Genomic DNA, 8566 nt, shown 5'->3' with positions numbered 1-8566 from the left:
ACCATACTAAGCGTGTGAGGGAGCAGAGACAAACAGCCGAACCTCATAAAGCTGTGTTATATTTGGGAGAAGAAAGGAAAAGATGCTGGCCTGCTGTGGCTGCCCAGGACCCTGCGATCCGTGGGCTCTGCAGAGCTGCACAGCGGGGAGGCAGCTTCGGGCACCTCAGCCCCTGGGCAGGAGTGGCTTCTTGCTCTGGAGGGCTGCCTGTGGGAAAATGCAGGGTGCTAGCCGCCTGCTCTTGGCCCTAGCCTGGCTTTGCAGGGCTAATCCTGTTCCCTGCCGCAAATGTGCTAAAGACAGACTTGTTTGTTTCCAGCTCTGCACAGCATTGATTTGCACCAAAAAATACTGAAGGACTAAGGCCTGAACAACAGACCCTGACTGAAGCCTCAACAACAGGACCTGAGCCACAGATGCCCTCCAGATGAACTTTCCAACCAAATGTTTTATGTATCTGCTCCTTAACCAAGTATTACTATCAAAAGGATCGATGCATCCATTCACTGGTGAAACATGTCTTCACCTTCTGGCAGTAGGGAAATGGACAAGGCCACACCTGGCCTTGGTTCCTCCTTGAGCCCTGGGACAGCTCAGGGAGAAAACCAAGAGGAGAATGAAACCAGATGTCCCCCCAGCAGAAGCTCTGGCACATTGCTCATCCAGCACTATCAAAGCTGGACTACTCTCACAGTGCAGTCGGAAGCCTCACGGCTGGCAAAGGTGAAGGAATTGCAGGATTTCCTGGTTCCCGGTCGTCGCTCTGCAGGGCTTGGCTGGGAAAGCTTCCTCCAGCTGATGTACGGCTCTGGATGAAGAGGAAAGGATTGGGGTATCTGGTGATGTATCCTTCTTAATCACCAGAGGCAACCTTTTGTAATAATGCTGAGGTGCATTGCTTAGCTTATCCTTTCCTCACCCTTTTTTGCACTTTTGCATTACAGCAAATTACACTGTTCCTTCAGCTGGTGTCTGTGTCTGCATCTCTGACCCTCTCCACCAGCAAAACAAACACAAAGCAACTTTAACAAGGAAAGACAAGACCTGCCTTTCTGCCAGCCCATCTCTTGGCAAACACCCCTGGTGGCCATCTCCAGAAATGAAATTCCCACTTTGCAACTTTTTTTTCTGCAGGCAGGTGAGAAAAGGAGCCACTCCCAGCTCTGGACAACTCCGGTAATCAACTGCTTTCAGCAGTCACAACCCTGAAATATCAACCTCCTTCCTTAACCTGCCCATGGGGAAGCTCCCACCAAGAGGCCTTTTGTCCAAGGATACCCACAGAAGAGCTTGAGGAGAGAGCAGTTTGAAACACAACTGCTTCAGAGTTTAAACCTGCCTTTATCAAATGGGCACATGCCAACCTGTCCCAAAGGGAAAGCAGGCAGGAAAGAGAAGCTCCTCTCCCACAACAGCAACCTCTGTTCTTCCTTCTGATCCAGCTGGAGAGTGGAGGCCATGGGCTACACCTCCCTTTTGGAAGGAACCCTGGGAATTGGTCTGATCTGGGAGGGCAGCAAAAAGAATTCCCCAAATGTAGGAAAAGTTTCTCTGGAAGCAATATATGATGACAATATTTCTGCAGAAACATTCGCAGAAAAAGAATTGAAGCATTTCAAGAAGTCCCCAGACTGAAATTTGTTTGCCAACACGACAACCTCAAAGTCTCTGTGGTGGGTCCGGAAGCTCAGCAATGAACCTGCAAGGCTTGGATAAACATCCTTGGTGTCCGTCGCCCTGAGCCCAAGCTGTCCCAACAAGACTTCAAGACTAAGGGACAAAGCTTCCCCCTTCAACTCTCCACAGCAGCTCCATTGCAAGATCTCCTTTGTCAGTCTACAGTGACAAGAGTTTGCTGCAGGAGGCATTTGCATGGAACTCTCCCCAGATGGTGGAAGTAAAAGAAGAGATGATTCCTGAGGAAAGAAAAAGACAACACCGTTTGGGAAGACACCAGCGTGAGTTCACTACAACTCTAGGCCAGAAATCCCTTGAATAAAGCAACATCCATCCATGGGGCAGCACTTTAGCTTTGATATCAATGCTGACAAAATTGCTGCCCCTTCCTGCTGCTGGAGCTGACTCCAAATCACCAGAAATGGTCCAATTCTGCCAAAGACAGGCAGACATCGTGAGATAAAAACAGCTAGTCTGCTAAAAGGGAGACCAAATGAATGTTTTCTAATCCCCCCTTTTCATCCATACTCCAGCCAAGACAGAGCAATGACCTTCATCTCTGTCACCGATGGTGACCCAGACACAGGATGAAACATTGGGACACAGGATGGTTCTGCTCCCACTGCCCTGCCCTGCCCTTCCATGCCAGCCTTGCCCTTGCCTGTCCTGTCATAGCCTGCTGTGCCATCCCGTGCCGTGCCGAGCCTGGTCAGCCGTCACACATTTCAGGAATGACCCTGCCCTGTGCTGCCCGCCAGTGTAAAGGAACATACCACTTTCTAACTTTGACTAGTTAGAGACTCTTTGTCTGTGATTTTCAATTTTAGCAATTCAGGGAGCTTTTGTTATTCCTGACAGAAGTACAGTAGCTGCCAAGGGAAACACACCCAAAGACCAACAGTGACCCAGCCTTCCCTTTGCTTCCTTTTTCCTTCCCTCAGTGCTACAAAGTGCTCTCACACCAGGACCTCAGTGCTGCCTCGCCTGAGGATCTAGAGCTGCCTCCAGGCCCTTCCAGGCTAAGTGCAGGTGCTCAGGACTCTGAGGTTTTCTTAGCTTCTCCCAAGAAGCTGTTTGCCTCATCTGCACGTCTTGGGGTTTCATCCGAGGAACCAGACACAGGCACATTTCATCTCCACCATGAGCTCATCATTCTGCTTGTTCCCATGGACCTTAAATGCCAACCTGAGCTCATCGTTCCTCTGGTTACCATACAACATCACAACCTTTCCATAGCCAATCTGGAGAGAAGCAGCCGCACATCTTCAGAGCAGCAGTTGCCAGCCTGCAGCCCATCAGGTAAGGAAAGGGTTTCCAGCCTTGCTTTCCAAGCAGGTCCTGGTTAATGACCTTTTAAAGAGTTTTCCTGCAGTGCTCTATCATTGGTAGATCTCAAGTGACAATCAGGTAGAAAGTGACAAGCGGCCTAGGAAGGGGGACCTTGAAAACAGAAAGATTCTCTGCCTGCTTTTCCTCTCCTTGATGAAGATTTGGAGGGTGTTCTGAGCATTTTCCAGACACCCTCTCATTTGGGGTACAAGGGTAAGGTGAAAGATACTGCCTAAGAAGTGGTCAGTGTTAGGTGTACTCTCCCCTTTCTTTGAAGGAAGTCAAACTAGGACGGTGATAGGATATTGCAGATGTTTAAGACTGTCTGCCCTGCAAATCAAGACATGCCATTGAAATGAGCGCTGTGTGCCCCACAACAGCTGCAGTTGCAGACTAGGCCACATCAATAAGGCTGTTTTTTGAGTAAACTCACAGTACAAGTTTAGCATGCATGTCTGCAGATCTGGGCTCTTGCTGGGTGAATCCATGTTCTTTGATCTTTTGTGATGACAAACCAAAAGTTTCCCAAATCCAAAAACTGCTAGGAAAGGAAAATGCAAAAGGCTGCGATTACAAGGTGTTTGTGTCTGTCTGTGTGTGTGTCTATAGCAAATTAACAATCCATGCTTTAATCTATATACATGTTAATTAGGAGAAATGTTTTTTATGAGGAAGATCTCACTCTTCCAATCCCCTGGGAAGTCTGAATACATTTCTGGAACTGAGGTTGCTCTGTGCTTCCTGTGATGTTTGATCCAAGACAGCACTAGAGCTCTGCATCCCAAAGACAAATCAATGAGCCTGACCAATGTGTTTGGATTTTGGCAGCCACCCCAGACACTTCAGCCCCCAGCACTCCAGCTGGCAGTGCAGGTTTTGCAGCATGGACAGCCCCCAGCTGGCTGCAGAATATTCCTGGGGAAGAGGAATTGCCATCGCTGGATCTAGAAATGGTGCTTGAGATGCTGGAGGAGATGTTTGCTTCCTCTGCTCAGGAAACTGCATTGGACAGGGAAGAAAGGGGTTGGACTGAGGGCTTGTGAATGCTGTTGCATGGCTGAGAAGCTTCTTGAGTTCAGCTGGGAATGGACAGGTGTGAAGGCTTTGCTTGGTAAAGCAAGACTTCCTAAAGAAGAGGGAATAAAAATGTCTTCCCCCTGAGGAAGGATAAAAAGGTGTGAGCCTTTGTTGGCCACGTTTGGATGCTTCTTTTCCTGGGAAGAATCCCTCAGGCAGGGGCATTTGTGGTGAGGAGGTGGAAGCTTTGTAGGTCTTAAGAGGCTTTTTTTGATGGGAAAGAGGAGAAGAGTGTTTGGAGAACTGGCACTGAAGGCCAAGTGTCCCATGCAGGGAGGGGCATGTCAGAGGCACCTCTGCTCCAGCAGCAGATGTGGGCTGGGCCTCTTTTGGGAGGGAAGGCCAAGGCAAAGCAAAGGCTGGGCTGCAGCTGCTGCTGCTGTGTGAGCCCTGCCGTGCCTGTAGGCGCTCCCAGAGCCGTGGCTGGGGCTAGGCTGGAGCTGCAGCTTTCTTGTCCTCTCAGTAAGCTGGTGCCTGCACTGCAGTTTCCTTCTGGGAAATCCTCAGCTGGGAAAACTGGCCAGTCTTGCTGTCCATGTTGAAGAGCTCAGTACCCTTGCTCTTGGGCATCTCTGTGGGAAGAGATGTGTGTTCCCACACTGTCCCTGCCAAGGTGCAGCCTGAATGAGACTGCTGTGCTCAGGGCTGTGGAGGGAGGAGCACATCCCTGTGCCAGGAGCTGGCAGGACTCTCCTTAGCAGCCATTCCATGTGTTCAGTGTCACCCCCACGTTTAACACTGTCAGCTTTGACAGCTTTTAGACTGTGTTTGAGAAGTCAAATCTTTCTGACTGTTCAAGGGCTTTGGGGCCCAGAGTTCTTGTTAGGAACAAGGGATCAAGAGTGTGAGCCATGGAGTTGTTGGACCAGATGTTTTGTGTAAGTGGTGAGAAGGGTTTCTTCCTTTCTCTTTCTGTTTCAAGGGGAATATTGCTGTTGCCACTGAATCTATATGAGGGGAGCCTGTGGACAATGCTGAAGCAGAGGGAGCTTTGCCTGGCACTGAGAGCTGTGGCAACGATTCCCAGGAGCCCGAGGAACATGGTAAGGACATGAGCCCATACTGGTTTAGAGAGGTGTGAGATGGCTGCTCTGAGCCTGCCTCTGGCAGGAAGGGAGATGAGAAGAGTTGAGTTCCTGTCTGCAGGCTTGGTGCTTCCTGGTGCCTTTAGTTCAAGTCCTGCACTGGCACAGCCTGCCTGAGCACTTCCCTCCACTCTTCTCCAGAGGCTGTGACACTGAGTCCTCTGCTGTGGCAAGAGAGCAGGGAATACATCTGACCTTGTGGGAGTTGTGTCACCAAGCTCGGTGTCCCAGCTTTGTGCTGATGTCCATAGATAAGTTTGCTGCAGGGTGTCAGTGCTCTGGAGGCAACACTGAGTGACTCTTGAAGCAAGAGAGGAACACCCCAGCAAAAAGTCAGTGTAGAAGTCCAAGCTTTGTGTCTCCAGGCATTAAATCAATGTAGTGCCAGTCTGCTGATAGGTGTAGTGAGATAGATTAAAAATAGAAGCAGCAAAAGCTCTGAGGCCAAGGAAATCATTAATCACAAAGCCAGCAGCTTAAGGAAAAACTGAAATTATCGCAAGTTAGCGAGAGCTAAAGGAGAGAGAGAGAGCACTTTGGATCTGCATTCTTGAGCAAAGCTGATGCAGCATGCAGGCCTGGTAGGGACCTCTTCCCTTCACAGCTGTGAAGCACAGAATTCACTGCGTAGAATTTTAGGATAAAAAAAGGACAATATTTGCTGTGCTGGTGTGCTCCTGTCCAGCAGCCAAAGAACACCTGGTGTATAGAGACAGTGTTTTCATCATACTGTTACACTGCTGAGATGCAAGCAGATTCATGTGTTTCTTGCATTATTCAAACATTCTTGGGAACTTTCTGATGTTTTGGGAAATCCTTTGTCTGAATTCTTGCCACTCAGGCTTATCTGCGTGACATCCCTGGGTGCCAGGTCAATATATTTTATTTCTTCCTGTGTCTCTATCCTGCTGTTTCACATCCTCTGGTAAGGGTTTTGTATGTCCTCCTTCAATTTAACATGGTATTCCCTAATTGTCCTCTGGTGCTCTGGTTTATGTAAGGGTTATCTCATCACTTGGACAGGTGGGTCAGTGGATGGCTTTAACCTCTTTTTAGTTGCACAAAAGCTTTTTTGTCTCCTTATGTTTTGCTAAGGTCTAGAACACAAAAGATTCATCACACTTTCTTCTCCAGAAGTGATACATACATAGTATATGCATTACACTGCTTTTTCCATGAGCAGTAGAATGCACACTTTAGCTGACAGATTCTATTCTATTAACAAGCAGCTACAAAAAAGTCATAACTGATGCTATTTCTAAATACTTATAATCACTAACAACCTGCATAAGCTAATACATAAATGCCAAAGCCAATATTATCTGGTCATTTGTCACACAGCTGTTCATCCCAGAGCTGCTGGTTGTTTTGGAGGAGCTGTTGGTCACTGCAGAGGGCAGGCTGTAGATGGCAGGGAACGGTGCTAGTTCATAACTCAGCTGCCAGCACCTTCAGCTTCAGCCATTTCAGCGAGGACTGGGGTCTCCCTGTCAGCACAGAGAAAGAACAAGGCTGGGCTTCTTTGAGGCAGACCTGGGACTGTCTGTGCTTCAAGCTCTCCTGGGGGCCCTTTGCACTGTGAGTGCTGTGAGTTGATTGGGATACTTCAAAACTTCTGAAGTTTTGAACACTCGGAAGGATTCCGGCTCTTTGAAGAGCAGGCTTCAAACTGCCAAGTGAGAGTCTGCCTTTCAAGCCATCTTTTACAGTCTTTGATAGAAGGACAGTTCCTTCCAAAGGCAAAGATGCACAGAGGCCAATATTGACCCAGTGTTCCCTTTGCTCCCCAGACACCCACCGGATCTACCTTGCCAGGAGGGCTGCCCTGCATGGGAAAAAGGATCACAGGGAGAGCCTGTGACCATCGGGCAGGTGGAATCTCTTTTTCTTTACACAGGTGTATAGATTTCTACAGTTCTATTTACATATCCATATAGTTACATTTACAGATTTATAGATGGGTGTTTATATGTGCCTATATATACGTCTATACAGTTAAATCGATATATATCATTATAGATGGGATAGAATTATATTTCTATGGATGTAGTTACATTTATAGATTTTGAGATTTACATTTATATATTTCTAGACTAGCTTCTAGATGTCTACATTTACATGTCTACATTTAGATGTAGATATTTAGCCTACATTTAGATGTAGGCTAAATATATATGCCTACATTTACATGCTTACTTTTAGATGCCTACATTTAGATGTCTACATGTACATGCCAACATTTAGACACCTACATTCACATGCCTACATTTAGATGTCTTACATTTACATGCTTACATTTAGATGTCTACCTGTACATGCCTACATTTACACATCTGCATGTAGATGCCTACATTTACCTGCTTACATATCGATCTAGAAATGGCCATTGGTATTTCGTTAGGGGTATGTGGAAGTTTAGATGCAGAGATTGAGCTGTGGAGGCCTGGGCTGCATTTTTACCTCTTTCCCCCCTCACCTGCCTTTCTCACCTCTTGCTTTTCCCCCTGTGCCCCCTGTGTCCCCTCTCCCTGTGCTGGGTCTGAGCTGGCGGCCGGGCCGGGCGGAGCAGCACTTCCAGCCTCGGCTGTCCCTGGAGCGGTGGGAGCTGCCGCTGGCCCCAGGCACTGTCCCCTGAGGAGCTGCTGAAGGACGGTGAGACAGAGGGGGCTGAGGGGGCTGAGGCGGCGGTGGCGATGAAGGGACGGGGAGCCTGAGCTGCTGCTGGGGCTGGGGGCTGTGGGGCAGCCGAGGCCGATGGTGGCACTGAGGTGACAGGGAAGTGGCACAGAGTGAGGGGCTGGCGGGTCTAAGGGGGACAGGATGGGTCACAAGGGATTGAGCGGGGTGAGAGGACTGTGAGGGGCTGAAGAAACTAAAGGGGGCCCAGCAGGGAGCACAGAGGGCTCCGGGACTGCAGCTCTGCCAGGCCTTGGAACCAATTCCAGAGCCTCAACTTTTGATACAGCTTCAAGGAAGACCTTGAGGACAGCCAGAGACTGACGGGAGCCAGCAGGGAGAAGAACGGGGACTTGCTGCTGCCAGCCTGGAGAGAGCCCGGCTGAGGCCACAGGCCCGGGCAGGCAGGGTGGGGCTGAGGGCGGCGTGGGCTGTGGCCGTGGGCACTGCCCGGCGGGGCAGGAGCGGGCCCTGCCCGAGCTGGGGCCGCTCAGCGCAGCTGCCCCGGCCGGCACAGGGGCTGTCCTTGGGCAAGGCAGCTGTGCCGGCAGGGCCCGGGAGCTGTGCCGCCTGTGCCGGGCTGCCGGGGCTGTGGGACGGTCCCGCTGCGGCTGCGCTCACCACAGCCTGGCCCGCTCGGCTGCTTTTTCTTTCTAATCCTCCTCGGGAGGCTCTGAGATTTGCTCTTCCCTGATGGAAGTGCAGCTGCTGCCAAGGGAAAC

The sequence above is a fragment of the Serinus canaria genome, chromosome Z (assembly GCF_022539315.1).
Source record: "Serinus canaria isolate serCan28SL12 chromosome Z, serCan2020, whole genome shotgun sequence".
NCBI classification, from domain to species: domain Eukaryota; kingdom Metazoa; phylum Chordata; class Aves; order Passeriformes; family Fringillidae; genus Serinus; species Serinus canaria.
Note: the sequence above shows the minus strand (reverse complement) of the source record.